At 37.3% G+C, this 22,727-nt stretch overlaps 1 long non-coding RNA gene across 1 annotated transcript in view; it reads right to left on the minus strand.

Annotated features, from left to right (window-relative positions):
• Window positions 1–1,228: 1,228 nt before the first annotated feature.
• The window catches only part of LOC309636999, a 29,993-nt gene continuing 8,494 nt past the window's right edge, over window positions 1,229–22,727 (minus strand). The window contains exon 2 of the long non-coding RNA XR_014250338.1: window positions 1,229–19,901. This is a non-coding gene — a long non-coding RNA (uncharacterized lncRNA). The remainder of the gene's footprint in view (window positions 19,902–22,727) is intronic.

Below are 22,727 nucleotides of genomic sequence, written 5' to 3' on the forward strand. Positions count from 1 at the left end.
GATTGGAAATATAGACATGTCCTCATCTGCACTCTGATTTTGTGAAGCAATTCATATAGAAATAATCCATATAAAGTGATTGTCTTCAGATAAATCTGTTTCACACTGCTATACTTATTCTCTGAATGTAAGAGTATTTATCTGGGTCAGTCGGTCTTCAATTATTTCACATAACAGATATAAATTGAGTTCATTTTGATGTTGTTTGGTTTCTTGAGCCAAGTAGAAGATTCTGGGTTAAGAGTACTAGGTTGGAGTCTGGACTTCAAATTTTAGAAGTCAGATAGTCTTGGGCATGACCTTTCTGACTGTTTCCTTATTTGTAAAATAGAGATGATAGCACTGCATGGTCATGTAGAGGGGAACAATGTGTACAGGTTGACATTTTGACATCCAAGGAAGTATAATGGAAGTACAGAGGAGGAATCATTAATTCTTCCCCAGGGATGGAATTAGAGTAAGTGACAACTGACTTTGGAATTAAAGGTTGAGTAGAATTTCACTGGCAATCACAACCACAACCACAACAACAAAAAGAGGCAGTACCTACACAAATAACAGTTTAAGCACAACAATAGAGGTATAAGTGAGACTGCGTTCTATGTCCACTAAAGTAGTCCTGCACCAGTGCTCAACCATATGTCCTTGGCATTCACCAATCCAGTAACATGCATTCTACTGGAAGCACTTATAACTCTGCCAAAGGCATTCTATCTATTCATGCATGGGACAGGCTAAAAATGCTAGAGTGAATGCATCCAGGAGCAGATACCCCTTGGAAGCAAGTGAGGTTGGGCATTGGATAACAGGGAGGGGTGTTTCTCACTGTATCCCAGGATTCTCCAGTGAGATTGAAGCTTAGTTGTCCTATTCCAAAACCTGGTTGATAATGCATATCTTATTGGTTCTCTTTTTTTCCCTGTCTCTCTTTCCTGAATATTTATGGTCCTTTCTGGGGACATCTCCCAAATAATATAGCAATTGCACACAAATCATGTTTCTGGATCTGCTTCTGGGGAAATCAACTTAAGACAGAGACACTAGTTTGAAATATAGGGCATATGGAAAGGGTAAGAAGGAGCTAATGAGGAAACTGTTGTTTGGAGAAATATAGTGAAATCCAGTAGAACATCGTAAGTATCTGGCTAATATGGAAAATAAGAAGCCTTTGAAAGCCGAAGCAGAGGGGAAGCTGAGAAGAAAGCAGAAGCAACATTTCATATCCACTTTTTTTTTTAAATTAATTTATTTATTTACTTTTGGCTGTGTTGGGTCTTCGTTTCTGTGCGAGGGCTTTCTCTAGTTGTGGCGAGCAGGGGCCACTCTTCATCACGGTGCGCGGGCCTCTCACTATCGCGGCCTCTCTTGTTGTGGAGCACAGGCTCCAGACGCGCAAGCTCAGTAATTGTGGCTCACGGGCCCAGTTGCTCCGCGGCATGTGGGATCCTCCCAGATCAGGGCTCGAACCCGTGTCCCCTGCATTGGCAGGCAGATTCTCAACCACTGCGCCACCAGGGAAGCCCCATATCCACTTTTTAAAAGACATTTTTAGAGCAGTTTTAATTCACAACAAAATTGAGAGGAATGTACAGAGATTTTCCATATACCTTCTGCCACCACACATGCAAAGCCTCTGCCGTCGTCAGCGTCACTTATCAGAATGATACATTTATTACCAAGAATGAATCTACATTGACACATCATAATTGCCCAAAATCCATAAATTACATTTGAGTTAATTCTTGATCTTATACATTCTATGAGTTTGGACAAATGTAAAATGACATATATCCATCATTACAACATCATACAGAGTGCTAAAAATGCCCTAAAATCCTCTGTGCTCTGCCTATTTATATCTCCACATCAACTGCTGGCAACCACTGAGTTTTTAATTGTCTCCATAGTTTTGCCTTTTCCAGAATGTTCTATAGTTAGAATACACAGCATGTAACCTTTTTAGACTGGCTTCTTTTACTTAGTAATATGCATATAAGGTTCCCTTATGCTTTTTCATGACTCAATAACTCATTTCTTTTTAGGGCTTAATAATACTCCATTGTCTAGATACACCCCAGTTTATTTATCCTTCACCTACTGAAGGACATCTTGTCTGCTTCCAAGTTTTGGCAATTATAAACAGAGCTGCTATAAACATCTGTGTGCAGGTTTTTTGTGTGGACATAAGTTTTCAACTTCTTTGGGTAAATACCAAAAAGTGTGATTGTAAGAGTATGTTTGGTTTTATCAGCGATTGCCAAACTGTGTTCCAAAATGGCTGTACCATTCCTCATCAGCAATTTTTGAGTGTTTCTATTATTGCACATCCTCACTAACATTTGGTATCATCAGTGTTTTAGATTTTGGCTATTTTGATAGATATCTAGTGGTATCTTATTGTATTAATTTGCATTTCCCTGATGACATGTAATATGGATCATCTTTTCTAATGCTTATTTGACATATGTATATCTTCTTTGGTTAGATGTCTGTTAGGATCTTTGGCCTATTTTTTGGTCAGGTTTTTTGTTTTGTTTTGTTTTCTTATTGTTGTGTTTTAAGAGTTCTTTGTATATTTTGGAAAATAGTTTTTTACCAGATGTGTCTTTTGAAAATATTTTCTTCCACTCTGTGGCTTGTTTCTCATTCTCTTGACATTGTCTTTCACAGAGCAGATATTTTCAAACCTAATGAATTCCAGCTTACCTGTTATTTTTTTCATGAGTTGCATCTTTGGTGTTGTATTGAAAAAGACCATACCCAAGGCTGTCTTGATTTTCTCCTATATTATCTTCTAGGAATTCTTTTTTTTTTTCTTCTAGGAATTTAATAGGTTTTCATTTTAAATTTATGTCTGTGACCCATTTAATTTAATTTTTGTGAAGGGCATAAAGTCTATGTCTAGATTTATCACTATTATTATTATTATTTCTATTATTGGTTGTGGATATCCAGTTGTTCCAGTACCACTTGTTGAAGAGACTATCTTTTCTCCATTGTATTGCCTCTGCTCCTTTGTCAAAGATCAGTTGACTATATTTGTGGGAACATATTTCTGGGCTCTTTATTGTGTTCCATTGATTTATTTGAGCATTTTTTTTTCTTTTTTTTGCCAATACCCACTGTCCTGATTACTTTAGCTTTATAGTAAGCCTTAAAATACAGTAGGATTAGTCCTCCAAATTTGTTCTTTTCCTTCAATACTATATTGGGTATTTTGTGGTTTTTTCCCTCTCCATATAAATGTTAGAATCATTTTGTTGATATCCACAAGGTAACTTACTGGGATTTTGGTTGGGATTACATTGAATCTATAGATCAAGTTGGGAAGAACTCTTATCTTAACAATATTGAATCATCCTGTCCATGAACATGGAATATCTCTCCTTTGACTTAGTGCTTCTTTGAGTTCAGTCATCAGAATTTTGTGGTTTTATTCATATTAATCATGTACATATCTTGTTAGATTTATATCTATGTATTTCATTCATTTTGGGTGCTAATGTAAATGGTATTGTGTTTTTCTTTTCTATTGGTATAGTTTTTTTAATTTCAAATGGTATATAGAAAAGTAAGCAGCTCAATATTAAAAAAACAAACAACCCAATCAAAAAATGGGCAAAAAACCTAAATAGATATTTCTCCAAAGAATACATACAGATGACCAAGAAGCACATGAAAAGCTGCTCAACGTCACTAATTATTAGAGAAATTCAAATCAAAACAACAATGAGGTATCACCTCACACCAGTTAGAATGAGCATCCTCAGAAAATCTACAAACAACAAATGCTGGAGGGGGTGTGGAGAAAAGGGAACCCTCTTGCACTGTTGGTGGGAATGTAAATTGATACAGCCACTATGGAGAACAGTATGGAGGTTCCTTAAAAAACTAAAAATAGAATTACCATATGACCTAGCAATCCCACTACTGGGCATATACCCAGAGAAAACCATAATTCAAAAAGACACATGCACCCCAGTGTTCATTGCAACACTATTTACGATGGAAGCAACCTAAATGCCCATCGACAGATGAATGGATAAAGAAGATGTGGTACATATATACAATGGAATATTGCTCAGCCATAAAAAAGAATGAAATTAGGTCATTTGTAGAGATGTGGATGGGTCTAGAGACTGTCATACAGAGTGAATTAAGTCAGAAAGAGAAAAACAAATATCATATATTAATGCATATTTGTGGAACCTAGAAAAATGTTACAGATGAACCAGTTTGCAGAGCAGAAATAGAGACACAGATGTAGAGAACAAACGTATGGACACCAAGGGGGGAAAGCGGTGGGAGTGGGTGGTGTGATGAATTGGGAGATTGGGATTGACATATATACACTAATATGTATAAAATGGATAACTAATAAGAACCTGCTGTATAAAACAATAAATAAATAAAATTCAAAAATTAAAAAAAAAAAAAAGAAAATTGACTTTTATATATTAATTTTGTATCCTGCAACCTTATTACAATTGCTTATGAGTTCCAGGAATGTTTTTTATTAATATTATTGTTTCCGATTTTCAACAAAGAAGATCATGTTAAGTGTGAACAAAGACATTTTTAGGTCTTTCTTCCCAATTTGTGTACCTTTTCTTTTCTTTTCTTGCCTTATTGCATTAGCAAGGATTTTTAATATTATGTTAAAAAGGAGTGGTAAGAAGAGATATCCTTGACTTTTATATGATATAAGTGAGAAAGATTTAAGTTTCTCACCATTATATATGTTAGCTGTAGTTTTGTAGGTAGTCTTTATCAAGTTGAGAAAGTTCCCCTCTAATCCTAATTTAATGAGAGTTATTATAATAAATGAGTGTTGGATTTTGTCAAATGTTTTTCTGCACTTACTGATATGATCATGCAATTTTTCTTTTTAAATCTGTTGTTGGGATGGATTACATTATTACTTTTCAAATGTTCAATCAGCTTTGCATACCTGGGATAAATACCACTTGGTTGTGGTGTATAATTCTTTATATATATATATCTTTTGAATTTTGTTTGCTATCATTGAGAATTTTTCCATCTATGTCCATGAGAAATATTGGTCTGTAGTTTTCTTTTCTTATAATGTCTGTGGTTTTGGTATTAGGGCACTGTTGGCCTCATAGGATGAGTTAGGAAATATTTCCTCTGTTTCAATCTTCTCAGAGAGATTGTAGACAATTAGTATAACTTCTTCCTTTAATTTTTGGTAGAAGTTACCAGGGAACCTATCTGGGACTGGTGTTTTCTGTTTTGGAAAGCTATTCATCATTGATTCAATTTCTTTACTAGATATAGGTTCATCAGGTTTCCTATTTCTTCTTGTGTGAGTTTTGGCAAATTGTGTCTTTCAAAGAATTAGTCAATTTCACCTAAATTACTGTATGATCAGGCCCCCCAAGATGGCTGTTCTCTTGCTCTCTGTACATCCCCTTCTCAACCAGCACCTGGTTCACCTATACCCTACTTATGTAACTGACCTTCCATCTCAATCATAGAGCCTAATCAACAAATGCCTATGTACTTGCCCCCTGCCTCAGCTAGTGATTATTCTAATCTTTAGATCAGAATGTCTCCACTATGATAGTTTATCAAAGGAGCAGTGAAGGGTCTGCTCCTCTGCTGGTTTACCTGGTAGCCAATGAACAAACCTGATGTCAGTTCTCCCTGTAACTGATAACCTCACTCTTCCTGGGATAGAGAAGACTGCTGCCATGTCCTGCCTGCCATCTGCTGTCCACGTTGGAGTATTACTCCAGGACCCTCTTGCTTTGGAAGTGTAAGATCCTCCAGCTATTAAACCACTGATTTCTCTGTCGCTGACTCCAGGCTCCTTCTTTGATCTTGAGACATGCAGGCCTACAGTGTGTAGCCCAAGAGTTACCAAATTTGTGGGTGTTTTGTTGTTCACAGTATTTCTTTATAATGCTTTTAATGTCAGTAGCATCTGTAGTGATGTCCCCTCTCATTTCTGATACTAGTAATATGTGTCTTCTCTCTTTTTCTTAGTTAGCCTGGCTGGAGGCTTATTGATTATTTCTTTAACTTTAAAAAATGTTTATTTTATTTTAATTATTATTTTTTTATAGAGCAGGCTCTTATTAGTTATCTATTTTATACATATTAGTGTATATATGTCAATCCCAAACTCCCAATTCAACCCACCCACCTCTCCCATCCCACTTTCCCCCCTTGGTGTCCATACGTTTGTTCTCTACCTGTGTGTCTCTATTTCTGTCTTGCAAACGAATTCATCTGTACCATTTTTCTAGATTCCACATATATGCATTAATATATGATGTTCGTTTTTCCTCTCTGACTTACTTCACTCTGTATGACAGTCTAGGTCCATCCACGTCTCTACAAATGACCCAATTTCATTCCTTTTTATGGCTGAGTAATATTCCATTATATATATGTACCACATCTTCTTTATCCATTCATCTGTTGATGGACATCAACATGTCGATGGACATGTTGTTTCCATGTCCTGGCTATTGTAAATAGTGCTTCAATGAACACTGGGGTTCATGTGTCTTTTTGAATTACATTTTTCTCTGGGTATATGTCCAGTAGTAGGATTGCTGGGTCATATGATAGTTCTACTTTTAGTGTTTTAAGGAACCTCCATACTGTTCTCCGTAGTGGCTGTATCAATTTACATTTCCGCAAACAGTGCAAGAGGATTCCCTTTTCCACACACTCTTTCCAGCATTTGTTGTTTGTAGATTTTCTGAGGCTGCCCATTCTAACTAGCGTGAGGTGAAACCTCACTGTAGTTTTGATTTGCAATTTCTCTAATAATTAGTGATGTTGAGCAGTTTTCATGTTCCTCTTGGCCATCTGTATGTCTTCTTTGGTGAAATGTCTATTTACGACTTTTGCCCATTTTTTGATTGGGTTGTTTGTTTTTTTTAATTTTGAGCTGCATGAGCTGTTTTTATACTTTGGAGATTAATCCTTTGTCCGTTGATTCATTTGCAAATATTTTCTACCATTCTGAGGGTTGTCTTTTGGTCTTGTTTATGGTTCCCTTTGCTGTGCAAAAGCTTTTAAGTTTCATTAGGTCCTATTTGTTTATTTTTGGTTTTATTTCCATTTCTCTAGGATGTGGGTCAAAACGGATCTTGCTGTGATTTATGTCATAGAGTGTTCTGCCTATGTTTTCCTCTAAGATTTTGATAGTGTCTGACCTTGCATTTAATCCATTTTGAGTTTATTTTTGTGTATGGTGTTAGGGAGTGCTCTAATTTCATTCTTTTACATGTAGCTGTCCAGTTTTCCCAGCACCACTTATTGAAGAGACTGTCTTTTCTGCACTGTATATTCTTGCCTCCTGTATCAAAAATAAGGTGACCATATGTGCATGGGTTTATCTCTGGGCCTTCTATCGTGTTCCAATGATCTATATTTCTGTTTTTGTTCCAGTACCATGTTGTCTTGATTACTGTAGCTTTGTAGTATAGTCTGAAGTACTGGAGCCTGATTCCTCCAGCTCCGTTTTTCTTTCTCAAGATTGCTTTGGCTATTCAGGGACTTTTGTGTTTCCATACAAATTGTGAAATTTTTTGTTCTAGTTCTGTGATAGATGCCATTGGTAGTTTAATAGGGATTGCACTGAATCTGTAGATTGCTTTGGGTAGTATAGTCATTTTCACAATGTTGATTCTTTCAAGCCAAGAACATGGCATATCTCTCCATCTGTTTGTGTCATCTTTGATTTCTTTCATCAGTGTCTTATAGTTTTCTGAGTACAGGTCTTTTACCTCCTTAGGTAGGTTTATTCCTGGGTATTTTACTCTTTTTGTTGCAATGGTGAATGGGATTGTTTCCTTAATTTCTCTTTCAGATTTTTCGTTGTTAGTGTATAGGAATGCAAGAGATTTCTATGTGTTAATTTTGTATCCTGCAACTTTACCAAATTCATTGATTAGCTCTAGTATTTTTTCTGGTGGCATCTTTAGGATTCTCTGTGTATAGTGTCATGCCATCTGCCAACAGTGACAGTTTTACTTCTTCTTTTCCAATTTGGATTCCTTTTATTTCTTCTTCTTCTCTGACTGCTGTGTCTAGGACTTCCGAAACGATGTTGAATAATAGTGGCGAGAGTGGGCACTCTTGTCTTTTCCTGATCTTAGAGGAAATGCTTTCAGTTTTTCACCATTGAGAATGATGTTTGCTGTGGGTTTGTCGTATATGGCCTTTATTATGTTGAGGTAGGTTCCCTCTGTGCCCACTTTCTAGAGGGTTTTTATCATCAATGGGTGTTGAATTTTGTCAAAAGCTTTTTCTGCATCTATTGAGACTATCATATTTTTTTATCCTTCAAATTGTTAATATGGTGTATCACATTGAAATATTTGCATATATTGAAGAATCTTTACATCTCTGTGATAAATCCCACTTGATCATGGTGTATGAACCTTTTAATGTGTTGTTGGATTCTGTTTGCTAGTATTTTGTTGAGGATTTTTGCATCTATATTCATCAGTCATATTGGTCTGTAATATTCTTTTTTTTGTAGTATCTTTGCCTGGTTTTGGTATCAGGGTGATGGTTGCCTCACAGAATGAGTTTGGGAGTGTTTCTTCCTCTGAAGATTTTTGGAAGTGTTTGAGAAGGCTGGGTGCTAGTTCTTCTCTAAATGTTTGATAGAATTCACCTGTGAAGCCATCTGGTCCTGGACTTTTGTTTCTTGGAAGATTTTTAATCACAATTTTAATTTCAGTGCTTGTGATTGGTCTGTTCATATTTTCTATTTCTTCCTGGTTCAGTCTTGGAAGGTTATACCTCTCTAAGAATTTGTCCATTTCTCCCAGGTTGTCCATTTTATTTGCATGGAGTTGCTTGTGGTAGTCTCTTATGATGCTTTGTATTTCTGTGGTGTCCATTGTAACTTCTTCTTTTTCATTTCTAATTTTATTAATTTGAGTCCTCTCCCTCTTTTTCTTGATGAGTCTGGCTAAAGTTTTATTAATTTTGTTTATTTTCTCAAAGAACCAGCTTTTAGTTTTATTGATCTTTGCCATTGTTTTCTTTGTTTCTATTTCATTTTTTTTCCACTTGATCTTTATGATTTCTTTTCTTCTACTTACTTTAGGTTTTATTGTCCTTCTTTCTCTAGTTCCTTTAGGTGTAAGGTTAGATTGTTTATTTGAGATTTTTCTTTTTTCTTGAAGTAGGATTGTATTTCTATAAATGTCCCTCTTAGAACTGCTTTTGCTTCATCCCATAAGATTAGGATTGTCATGTTTTCATTGTCATTTGTCTCTAGGTAATTTTTGATTTCCTCTGATTGCTTTAGTGATCTCTTGGTTATTTAGTAACGCATTGTTTAGCCTCTATGTGTTTTTGTTTTTTATTTTTCCCTGTCATTTATTTCTAATCTCATAACATTGTGGTTGGAAAATATGCTTCATATGATTTCAATTTTCTTAAATTTATGGAGGCTTGATTTGTGACCCAGGATATGATCTATCCTGGAGAATATTCCATGTGCACTTGAGAAGAAAGTGTGATCTGTTGTTTTCGGATGGAATGTCCTATAAATATCAATTAAATCTATCTGGTCTGTTGTATCATTTAAAGCTTGTGTTTCCTTATTAGTTTTTTGTCTGGATGATCTCTCCATTGTTGTAATTGAGGTGTTAAAGTCCCCCACTATTATTGTGTTACTGTTAATTTCCTCTTTTATAGCTGTTAACATTTGCCTTTATATTGAGGTGCTCCTATTAGGTGCATATATATTTATAATTGTTATATTCTCTTCTTGGATTGATCTCTTAATCATTGTGTAGTGTCCTTCCTTGTCTCTTGTAACATTCTTTATTTTCAAGTCTATTTTATCTGATATGAGTATTGCTTCTCCAGCTCTCTTTTGATTTCCATTTGCATGGAATATCTTTTTCCATCCCCTCACCTTCAGTCTGTATGTGTCACTAGGTCTGAAGTGGGTCTCTTGTAGACAGCATATATATGGGTCTTGTTTTTGTATCCATTGATTGAGCCTGTGTCTTTTGGTTGGAGCATTTAATCCATTCACATTTAAGGTAATTATCGATATGTATGTTCCTATTACCATTTTCTTAATTGTTTTTGGTTTGTTTTTGTAGGTCTTTTTCTTCTCTTGTGTTTCCCGCCTACAGAAGTTCTTTTAGCATTTGTTGTACAGCTGGTTTCATGGTTCTGAATTCTCTTAGCTTTTGTTTGTCTGTAAAGCTTTTGATTTCTCTCTCAAATCTGAATGAGATCTTTGCTGGGTAGAGTAATCTTTGTTGTAGATTCTTCCTTTTCATCACATTAAATATGTCATGCCACTCCCTTCTGGCTTGTACAGTTTCTGCTCAGAAATCAGCTGTTAACTTTATGGCAGTTCCTTTGTATGTTATTTGTCATTTTTCCCTTTTTGCTTTTAATAATTTTTCTTTGTCTTTAATTTTTGCCAGTTTGATTACTATGTGTCTCAGCATGTTTCTCCTTGGGTTTATCCTGCCTGGGACTCTCTGAGCTTCCTGGACTTGGGTGGCTATTTCCTTTCACATGTTAGGGAAGTTTTTGACTACAATCTCATCAAATATTTTCTCGGGTCCCTTTCTCTCTCTCTTCTCCTTCTGTGACCCCTATAACGTGAATGTTGGTGCATTTAATGTTTTCCTAGAGGTCTCTTAGGCTGTCTTCATTTCCTTTCATTCTTTATTCTTTATTCTGTTCCATGGCAGTGAATTCCACAGTTCTGTCTTCCAGGTAATTTATCTGTTCTGCCTAAGTTATTCTGCTATTGATTCCTTCTAGTGTATTTTTCATTTCAGTTACTGTTATTGTTCATCTCTGTTTGTTTGTTCTTTAATTCTTCTAGGTGTTTGTTTTCTAATTCTTCTAGGTGTTTGTTAAACTTTTTTTGCATCTTCTTGATCTTTGCCTCCATTTTTTTTCTGAGGTCCTGGATCATCTTCACTATCTTTTTTCTGAATTCTTTTCTGGAAGATTGCCTATCTCCACTTCATTTAGTTGTTTTTCTGGGGTTTTATCTTGTTCTTTCATCTGGTACATAGTTCTCTGACTTTTCATTTTGTCTTATTTTCTGTCAATGAGGTTTTCGTTCCACAGGCTGCAGGATTGTATTTCTTCTTGGTTTTGCTATGAAAAAAAGGCCTCTCTAGAGCCTTATTGATTTTATTGCTCTTTTCAAGAACCAGCTTTCGGTTTTGTTGTTTTTCTCTGTTTATTTCCTGCTATCAATTTTATTGATTTCTGCTTTAATTCTTCTCATTTATTTTCTTCTGCTTAGTTTGGATTTAATTTTCTTTTCTTTTTGTAGCAGAAACTTACATTTTTTTTTTAGATCTTTCTTTTTTTAAATATATATATTCAATGCTATAAATTTTCCTCTAAGTACCACTTTCAGTGTATCCCATAAATTTTGATGAGTTTCATTTTCATTTAGTTCAAAATATTTTAAAAATTTTCTTGATATTTCCTCTTTGACCCATGTGTTATGTTTAGGAGTTTGTTGTTTAATCTCCATGCATTTTGTGGTTTTCCAGTTATCTTTCTGTTATTAATTTCTAGTTTAATTCTATTATAGTATAAAAATGGTCATTGTATGGTTTCTATTTTTTTTAATTTTTTTAAAGTGTGTTTATAGCTCAGAATGTGGCCTATCTTGGTGAATGTTCCATGTGAACTTCAGAAAAAATGTGTATTCTGCTCTTGTTTGTTAGTCTATAGCAGTAGTCTATAGGTGTTATTACATACAGTTTATAGTTGATGGTGTTCAACTCTCTTCTTATTGATTTTCTATCTGCTAGATTGGTCCATTTATGAAAGAGAGATATTGAAGTCTTCAACTGTGAGAGTGCGTTAATATATTTCTTCTTGCAGTTCTATCAGTTTTTGACTCATGTAATTTGATACTCTGTTGTTAGGTGCTCATATGTTAAGAATTGTTATTTTTTTGGGGAAATTGTCTTCTTTATCATTATGTAATATCCTTCTTTATCCCTGATAACTTTTTTTACTTTTTACTCTGTCTGAAATTAATCTAGCTACCGCTTTCTTTTGATTAGTATTAGAATGATATATTTTTCTTTGTCCATTTGCTTTTAATCAATGCATGTTTTTATATTTAAAGTAGATTTCTTGTAGACAAAATATAGTTGGGTCTTGTTTTGTGATCTACACTGATAATCTCTGTCTTTTAACTAGTGCATTTAGACCATTGGTGTTCAAAGTGATTATTGATATAGTTGGATTAATATCTATCATATTTGTATTTGTTATTGTTTTCTCTTTATTGCCCTTGTTCTTTGTTCTTATTTTTGTCTTCCACTCTTCTTCTCCCTTTTGTGGTTTTAACTGAACATTTAATGATTCTATTTTTCTCCTTTCTTAGCATATCAATTATACTCCATTTTCCCACCTTTTAGAAAGCAAATACTGCCAACTTTATAATAAAATGAGTTGGAGAAAGCATTACACTAGGAAAAGTGAGTGAGTCTAAAGTAATATTTTGGTAAGTAGTAATGAAACCTGAATTTGTGTACCAATAGATAATTTGCAGTCTGTTGGACTTGTTAATTAATTGGACATAAAGTTCAGAGTGGGAGGGTGTGCAGTCATGGAAGCCAACGTTTTTCCCCTTGAAAATGATAGGTGATAAAGCAATCAATGAAGATAGGTAACAGTGGGAGACAAAAATGGTGAATTTGTGGTGCTTGTTGAATATTCAGATGGCAGCATTTAATTTTTCGATTTAACAAATATTTGTTGAACTTATTTTGAACCAGGCAGTCTCTGGGTCCTAAGACTAAGAAGTCACAGCCTCTGTTCCTACACAGCTACACTGTGTGGTGGAAAGGTTGTAAATGTGATACAGATTGAAAAGACCATTTACATGCAGGTGCTAGAATAAACTGTGGGAGTTGATTTCTTTATCTAGCAGAAAGAGTATTTTACTATTTCTCTAGGATAATGTCTTTAATTTGGTGTGATTTCTTTTCATAGGCAAATAATTCTTTGGATTTGGAAAGAATGGATTGCAACATTTTATCTCTGAAAGCTTCACATTAACATATTTTTAAAAAGGGGTAAAGAAGAGTGAAGAGTCAGAATTATAATTTCCCTGTTTAGGTTGATATAGAATAAAGCTCATAGAGCACTGTGACTTGTTATGTATTAATGGATTCTTCTCTGCTAATGTTAGTTGAATTTCAATGGCAGAGAAAATAAAGAGAAATATATTTTCTTCTCTTGATGTTATTTGCCTAGTTTGCAAATAGTAATATTTTTTGGCTTCCTGGAAAAGAAACAATGGCTGAACTGTGTTTTGAAACTCAAGGAGAAACACTAAAAACTATGTTTTATGCATCACCTAATTCTTTCTTCCTTCCTTCCTTCTTCCTTCCTTCCTTCCTTCCTTTCTTTCTTTCTTTCTTTCTTTCTTTCTTTCTTTCTTTCTTTCTTTCTTTCTTTCTTTCTTTCTTTCTTTCTTTTCTTTCTTTCTTTCTTGCAATATTTCAGTATAATTTAACTATCAGTAATTTTTTTTTCCTTTTTTTCCCTGCTAAAGGAAGGCAGTATATGTTCTTGCCAGGTTAGAGTACCAACTTTTATCAGTTTGCTGTATAGTTCTTGGGAACCTTTATTTGTGTAATTAAAATAATGCTATTTTGAATCATTCATCTTTGAAAACCTGAGCTTTTTGTGTCCCCGTTTATAATAATTCAAGAGATATAAGATATTTGCCAATGTGAATGACATAATCCCATAGCTTTTACCATTGTGGGAATAGGTTTTTAAAAAATTACTGTGACTATAATTTGTCTTAAATTATTCATTCCTAATACTACATTACTAATATTGCATAAACTTCACTCAAAACCAAATGATCTCTTTCAGGATATTTACACAGCTGTGACAATTTGACATATATAATTTCTCCTTGATTTATAATTTTTGTTATTTCTCAGTCAATCAACCAAATTAGTCAATAAGTATTTATAGAGTTTCTATTTGGAATAAGAGATCTTTAGGCTTAAAGCTCAGGCCTGCCAGGGGAATCATTCACATGGCAACAAAAACTCTAATTTACCCACACTTTCAACAAATCCTCCAACATGTTGCTGGTTGTTTGCCTTTGGTGAGAAGGCACGGCTATAATGAAGTCCCCATACAGTTTACACTGGCAAAGGAACACTTTTCAAAGAACCTGATGGGGACTTGGCAACTGTGGAACTTGTAAGATTTGAGACCCTGCAAGATTTGTCCCTTCTCTGTGTTGTTCCTTCCTCCATGAAGATAAAAATCTAAACCTCAGCCACATGAAAGATATTTGTATTTTCTGGGTATGGTGGTGCCTTTCTAAGAATCACATCCTCATCATCCATATTACACAATGCATAACCCTCCTTTTACAAAACTCAATGTAAACATTAGAGATACAGTGACATGGAAGGCACTGAAGTACAGACATCTCAAAAACCAGGGGCATTTGAGATTGCAGTGTTTCTCAAACCTTTGGTGTCAGGATCTCTTTATAGTTTTAAAAAGTCATGGAAGACCCCAAAGACTTTTCTTTTAATATGGATCATAGCTATTTTATTTACCATATTATCAAAAAAGCTGAGGACTTTTTGACATTTTCATCACTAATATATTTTAAATGAAAATAATCAACTTAATAAGTTAAGTGTGATGCTCTAGAAGCCATAATAAGTATATTAATAAGGAATGTCGTATCTGTCAAATGGTGTAAAATATCAGAGGCCTAAAGTTGGGTCATGAGATTTAGCAACCTAGAGGTTTTCTGTGACCTTGGAGTGAAGGTCTTGTTACAGTGGGTTTATGAGAGATTAGAAGGAGAGAAACTGGATAGACTGAGTATAGACCACGCCTTCTAGGTGCTTTGTTACAAAAACTAGAAAAAATAGTGTGATAGCTGATGGGAAGAGCGAGTCCAGTAAAAGGTGTGTTTTCTGGTTTAGATTTTGCTTTTCAAGATGGGAGGATTAATAGAATGTTTATGTTCTGATGCAGATGAGTTAGTGAAAAGAAAAAGGTTGACAATGTAAGAGAGATGGGAAAACACATGGACTAATGCTTTAGAGTGTGCAACAGGGCTTGGGATCTAGTACACAGGTGGAGGGATTGGTTCTAGAAAGAACACTGAAAATTCATCTTTCAAAACAGCCAGGAAGGCTGAGTGAGTACGTATGCCAATGGTGGGTGAGGAAAGGCAGTAAAGGGAGTCTAAGCAAGTTCTCTTCTGATTGATTCACCTCTCAGTGAAAGAGAGAGATCATGAGCTGAGAGTGAAGATGGGCAGGTTGGTGGTTTTAAAAACAGTAGGTGTGGAAGAGTCACCTAAGAGAGTGGACTGGGAATGAACTAGGACTGTGGTTCTCAAGGGGTGATCCTCAGACCAGCAGTATCCGCATGACCTGAAAACTTGTTAGAAATGCAAATTCTCAAGGACTTGCTTTAGACCCACTTCAAACCTTACTTCTGAGGGTGAACCCAGCAAATCCTCCAGGGATTCTGATGCACACTGACATTTCAGAGCCACTGGATGAGTACGTACCATACGATTTTTGGGTCACCCTAACTACCTTGAATGTCAAGAACAATGCAAAATGAGACCAGTCAGCTAGTGTGTTGTAGGTTTTTCTCCAGCCAAAATCAGATTTTTTTTTATGGGATAGGCAAAGAGTTGGACTTACAGGTTATGGTCATTGTCTTCTAAAACATTAAATGGCAAGTCTATAAAAATTACAATAATGAAGATTGTTACGGGCTGAGATGTGTCCCCCACCCCCCACCAACATTCATATTAAAAGTCCTAACTTAATACCTCAGAATGTGAGTACATTTGGATATAGGACCTTGAAAGAGGTAATTAGGTTGTATGAGGTCATTAGGATGGGTCATAATCCAATATGACTGGTGTTCTTAGAAGAAGAGAAAATTAGGAGACAGAGACACATGAAGGGAAGATCATATGAAAACACAGGGATTATACGGCTGTTTATAAACCCAGGACAGAGGCCTCAGAAGACACCAACCCTGCCAACACCTTGATCGTGGATTTCCAGCTTCCAGAACTTTGAGACAGTAAATCGTTGTTGTTTAAGCCACCCAGTCTGTGGTACTTTGCTCTGGCTGTCCAAACAAATGAATACAAAGATGCCAGAAAAAGGTTTTAGTTTCTAAACACTTAAGATAAAAAGGGCTAACTTCACTTACCAGATCAGTACCTTAGCCAACTGACTTACTCTAAGTATCTTTATTCCTTTCTGTAAAGGGGAATTATAATAACATCTACCTCAAAGGGCTATTGTGGAGGTGAAATGAGGTAATTCATGTAAACCTTTCGTTCAGTACCTAAGCCACGAAGTCCTCAAAAATGTCAGTCTGAAAAAAAAAAATGGCATCACCTCAAAAAAGCACGCATGTTTGGCCAGGACAATTCTCGCTCTTGAATCCACAGTTAGAACTCAAATTGCAAAGTCTCTGGAGGCATCAGCTGTTGATTTGAGGTGTGTGTTCCCGAGCCTTGTGGCACTGCCCTTTTCTTCTTCTCCAGGATTGATTTCTGAAGCAGCCCTAAAGGCCACAAAGCAGGGTTGGGACTCCTGGATTGATTTTTTATGTTGACACACCGGGCCAGGCCCTGTCTGGTTTATAAACTGATGCTATATTATTTCCAGGTCTCTTATGAAAGTGAGCCAGAAAAATCATTTTTACAGGAAGGTTGGATTTTCTCTTGTGTAGTTTTGTTTGGGGAGCTGTGGAGGCAGGGAAGGGGGACAGAGGGGTGACTGAGAGTGACTCCTTTTCTCCTCCCAGTTTTGTATTTCTCCATTTCAAAGTGTTATCACTGAGAAAATATTACGTAATTGACAATATGATAGTTTCTTATATAAGACCGAGTCTAGGCTTGGGGTACTATTTACCGTGATTATCACTTCCAAATGTGGTGCTTTGTTGTATTTTTCCTCCACAAGCAGTTATTTGTTGGTAATGGATTTCTGTAAGCCAAATTATATCCTCCCTTCAAGAATCATTTTGACTGTGTATCTGCAACACCCTTTTTAGAGAGGGCTAATTATTATTGACAGGGATGATAGAGAGAGAGATTCTCCCTGTTCTGAGCAATTAAAAAACTTCTTGTCCCAGTTTACTTTGCACAGGCCTGACATTGAACCAGCATCCTTGATTTGTGTTTAAACTACAATAAAAATAAATGTAAGAAGTCTTGGCTTATGAAAAGACCAGTACTCCTATGATCTTAAAGTGGTTTAAAAATTTTGCAAGTATACTGTTTGTAAATTTCAGACTACTCAGGGTCACTCAGTGTAAAGTAATCATCTGCAAATGTCTCATTTGTCCATTAAGGCAGAGAACCAAACTGGTGGTTTATGGATGAATCAGTACTGCATGTCTAAGAGCTTTGTTCACTTACCAGAGTGTTAGTGCTTTTCGTTTGGTTGTACGCGACCTTGGTTTAATAAAAATCTCTATCCAATATCTTCTATATTTGCTCAAAATGTTTTTCCAAGGTAATATTGGACTTTTAACTTTATTTATGATGTTTTCTGTGTTGTTTCTATATTCACAAACCTATTTATATTTTCCTTTTGATGTGAGATCAAAATTCACATTGTTTTACCCCTACCCCCAAGAGCTCAATAATTATTCCCACATTTTCCTATTCCTGCCTGATTTGAAATGCCTTTATTATATAGTATTTTCTCATTTATGCTAAGTAATTTATATCAGATATCTGCCTGGTTCCATGGTGTGTAGGTCTATTCTTTTATCAGTTCCATTCTACAAAGGAACCTTATATTTTCATATATGGTAAGGAGAATCCTCATCTATAACTCTTTATCAAAACATTTTATTTATTCTGAGCTGTTTATTATTCCAAATATAATTTTTAACCTTGTGATTACATACATAAAACTTACACATTTTTGATTATAAAAATTATCAAATGTGGAAGGATATCATGTTAAAAGTAAAAAGCCTCCTTGATTTTTCAATCCCACCCTAGAATCAAACAATTAACAATTCCATGTGTACTTATGGATCTTTTTCTAGGCATTTGCATATTATGTGTTTTCAAAATAGTTTGGGATTTTGTATTTACATGAATTACAATAACATACATACACATTTTTCAATATATATCTATTAGACACTTACCCATCATGTACCTTGCACTGGCATACATCAGTGACCAAGAAAGACAGAAATCACTGGGCTGGTGGGGCTTACATCCTAGTGGAGAAAAGCAGACAATTAACAATATACTTAACATACAATTAAATCATTTAATATTGTAGAATATGTTTAAATGCTGTGGAAAAGCAAAGAGCGTGAGAAGTTCTTGTATGTGTAGTGGAGAGTGTTGCAATTTTAAATAGGATGCTCAAGCAGCTCCCCTAAGAGAGTCAGATATGAGCAAAGACCTGTAGGAGGTGTTCAAAAACTTGGTTTTAGCACTTATATTTTGAGGAGTTTTCTTGTCGGCACATAACGATTCCTTCATTTTTTGAACCATTCTTCAATATTCTATAACATTTTAATACTTCTTTCTTGGACACTAACTAACCAAGTATAGAAGATTTAAAAGGCACAATGAGCAACATTTATTTACTAAGCATAGAAGTATATAACCCAAATTAAGAATATTCATTATTTTCTAAAATTATTGAAATACCTACAAAGCGTTTACTATATATTAAGCATCAATCAGTGTCTCAATAAATTGACAAACAAAAATAAAAAAACAAAAGAATAAAAAATGGATATTATTCAGGCTATATCCTTAAATCACAATACAATAAATTAAGAAATGAATAATGAAATAATAGCCAACTTAAAATCTATTTATATAGAAATTTAAAAAAATAGATAACTGTTACAATTCTTTATCAGCTTTAAAAAAAATTTTGAGAATCAAAATTGATATTAGAAACTCTTTTCCTATAACTATGCTGTACACCTGAAAATAATATAATATTGTAAATCAACTATATTCAATAAAAAAGATTCTTTTAAAATTGGTGAGAATACTATTCAGCAATTCCTATGAGAGAGAGCAAAAGCAATAATCAGAGTTAATTTTAGAAGCTCCAAAGCATTATTTGAAAAAAAAAATGTGGTTTAAAATAAAGTATTATATTCAAAATCTAGAAGCAGAATGAGCAAAATGCAAGTAAAATAGGAGAATTTTTAAAGAAAAAAATTCTTAAATAATATTTAAAATATAAAAATATATATGGTAGTTTGAAAAAATCTATACCAACCTACTTTGCAAGTTAGTTGATGGAAAAAGAATAAATAAATATGACAAATAAGGAGAAAACTTTTTTTATTGAAAAAAGATAGATGTATAATAGCACATACATTAAAAAAATCTAGAATCTAGATGAAATAGTTTCTAGAAAAATGTAAAGTATTAAAATTGATCCAAGAAGAATAGGTAGTCTTGATAGACCAATTACAATAAAGAAAATATGGTATAAAATATTTCCTTAAAAAGACACTAAAATGTTTCCAGTTTTCACATGGCTGATTAAAGCCTTCATTTCCTACTTATTCTATTAAATATGAAAAAGTAACTGGAAAAATAAGAAATAAAAATGTAAATTTAATATTTTGTTGAAGCATGCAGACCACTTAAATTCCTGAACAACAAAATAAGAGGGGGATGCCCAAATCAGTAAACATGAAACAGAGGTAGAGAGGGACATGGGAAAAGAATGTTCATGATTTTATTATTTATTTATTTATTTTTATTAAAGTATAGTTGATTTACAATATTGTATTAGTTTCAGGTATACAACAGTGATTCAACATTTTTATACATTATACTCCATTTAAAGTTATTACAGGTCCTCGGGAAGATGGCGGAAGAGTAAGACGCGGAGATCACCTTCCTTCCCACAGATACAGTAGAAATACATCTACACGTGGAACTGCTCCTACAGAACACCCACTGAACGCTGGCAGAAAACGTCCGACCTCCAAAAAGGCAAGAAACTCCCCCCGTACTTGGGTAGGGCAAAAGAAAAAAGAAATAACAGAGACAAAAGAATAGGGATGGCACCTGCACTAGTGGGAGGGAGCCGTGAAGGAGGAAAGATTTCCACGCACTAGGAAGCCCCTTCGCGGGCGGAGACTGCGGGTGGCAGAGGGGGGAAGCTTCGGAGCCACGGAGGAGAGCGCAGCCACAGGGGTGCAGAGGGCAAAGCGGAGAGGTTCCCGCACGGAGGCTCGGCGCCGAGCAGCACTCTCCAGCCCGAGAGGCTTGTCTGCTCCCCCGCCGGGGCGGGCGGGGCTGGGAGCTGAGGCTCGGGCTTCGGTCGGATCGCAGGGAGAGGACTGGGGTTGGCGGCGTGAAAACAGCCTGAAGGGGTTAGTGCACCACAGCTAGCCAAGAGGGAGTCCGGGAAAAAGTCTGCAGCTGCCGAAGAGGCAAGAGACTTTTTCTTCCCTCTTTGTTTCCTGGTGCGCGAGGAGAGGGGATTCAGAGCGCTGCCTAAACGAACTTCAGAGACGGGCGCGAGCCGCAGCTACCAGCGCGGATCCCACAGCAACAGGGGCGCAGAGGGAAAAACGGAGAGATTCCCGCACAGAGGCTCGGCGCCGAGCAGCACTCTCCAGCCCGAGAGGCTTGTCTGCTCCCCCGCCGGGGCGGGCGGGGCTGGGAGCTGAGGCTCGGCTTCGGTCGGATCGCAGGGAGAGGACTGAGGCTGGCAGCGTGAACACAGCCTGAAGGGATTAGCGCACAACAGCGGGCTGGGAGGGAGACCGGGAAATAGTCTGCAGCTGCCGAAGAGGCAAGAGACTTTTTCTTGCCTCTTTGTTTCGCGGCGCGCAAGGAGAGGGGATTCAGAGCGCCGCCTAAACGAACTCCAGAGAAGGGCGCGAGCCGCGGCGATCACCGCAGACCCCACAGCAACGGGGCACAGAGGAAAAAAACGGAGAGACTCCCGCACAGAGGCTCGGCGCGGAGCAGCACTCACCAGCCCGAGAGGCTTGTCTGCTCCCCCGCCGGGGCGGGCGGGGCTGGGAGCTGAGGCTCGGGTTTCGGTTTCGGTTGGATCGCAGGGAGAGGACTGGGGCTGGCGGCGTGAACACAGCCTGAAGGGGTTAGCGCACCACAGCTGGCTGGTAGGGAGTCCGGGAAAAAGTCTGCAGCTGCCGAAGAGGCAAGAGACTTTTTCTTGCCTCTTTGTTTCGCGGCGCGCAAGGAGAGGGGATTCAGAGTGCCGCCTAAACGAACTCCAGAGAAAGGCGTGAGCCGCGGCGATCAGCACGGACCCCAGAGACGGGCGTGAGACGCTGGGGCTGCTGCTGCCGCCTCCAAAAAGCCTGTGTGTGAGCACAAGTCACTCTCCACATCGCCCCTCCCGGGAGCCTGTGCAGCCCGCCACTGCCAGGGTCCCGTGATCCGGGGACAAGTTCCCCGGGAGAACGCACTGCCCGCCTCAGGCTGGTGCAACGTCACGCCGGCCTCGGCCGCCGCAGGCTCACCCCGCCTCCTCCGTACCCCTCCCTCCCCGCGGCCTGAGGGAGCCAGAGCCCCCGAAGCAGCTGCTCCTTTAACCCCGTCCTGTCTGTGCGGGGAATAGACGCCCTCAGGCGACCTACACGCAGAGGCGGGTCCAAATCCAAAGCTGAACCCCAGGAACTGTGCGAACAGGGAAGATAAGGGGAAATCTCTCCCAGCAACCTTAGAAGCAGCGGATTAAAACTCCACAAACAACTTGATGGGCCTGCAGCTGGTGAATACCTGAATAGACAACGAATCATCCCAAATTCAGGAGGTGGACTTTGGGAGCAGGATATATTAATTTTTCCCCTTTTCCTTTATTTGTGAGTGTATATGTATATGCTTCTGGGTGCGATTTTGTCTGTATAGCTTTGCTTTACAATAGCTTTATTTTACTTCACTATATTATAGCCTCTTTCTTTCTTTCTGTCTTTCTATTTTTTCTCCCTTTTACTCTGAGCCGTGTGGACGAAAGGCTCTTGGTGCTCCAGCCAGGCATCAGGGCCGTGCCTCTGAGGTGGGAGAGCCAACTTCAGGACACTGGTCCACAAGAGACCTCCCAGCTCCACGTAATACCAAACGGCAAAAATCTCTCAGAGATCTCTATCTCAACATCAAGACCCAGCTTCACTCAACGACCAACAAGCTACAGTGCTGGACACCCTATGCCAAACAACTAGCAAGACAGGAACACAGCCCCATCCATTAGCAGAGAGGCTGCCTAAAATCATAATAAGGCCACAGACACCCCAAAATACACCACCAGACGTGGACGTGCCCACCAGAAAGACAAGAGCCAACCTCATCCACCAGAGCTCAGGCACTAGTTCCCTCCACCAGGAAGCCTACACAACCCACTGAACCAACCTTAGCCACTGGGGACAGATACCAAAAACAACAGGAACTACGAACCTGCAGCCTGTGAAAAGGAGACCCCAAACACAGTAAGATAAGCAAAATGAGACGACAGAAAAACACACAGCAGATGAAGGAGCAGGGTCAAAACACACCAGACCTAACAAATGAAGAGGAAATAGGTAGTCTACCTGAAAAAGAATTCAGAATAATGATAGTAAGGATGATCCAAAATCTTGGAAATAGAATAGACAAAATGCAAGAAACATTTAACAAGGACGTAGAAGAACTAAAGAGGAACCAAGCAATG

This window comes from Balaenoptera physalus (assembly GCF_965194825.1).
Source record: "Balaenoptera physalus genome assembly, chromosome: 1".
NCBI classification, from domain to species: domain Eukaryota; kingdom Metazoa; phylum Chordata; class Mammalia; order Artiodactyla; family Balaenopteridae; genus Balaenoptera; species Balaenoptera physalus.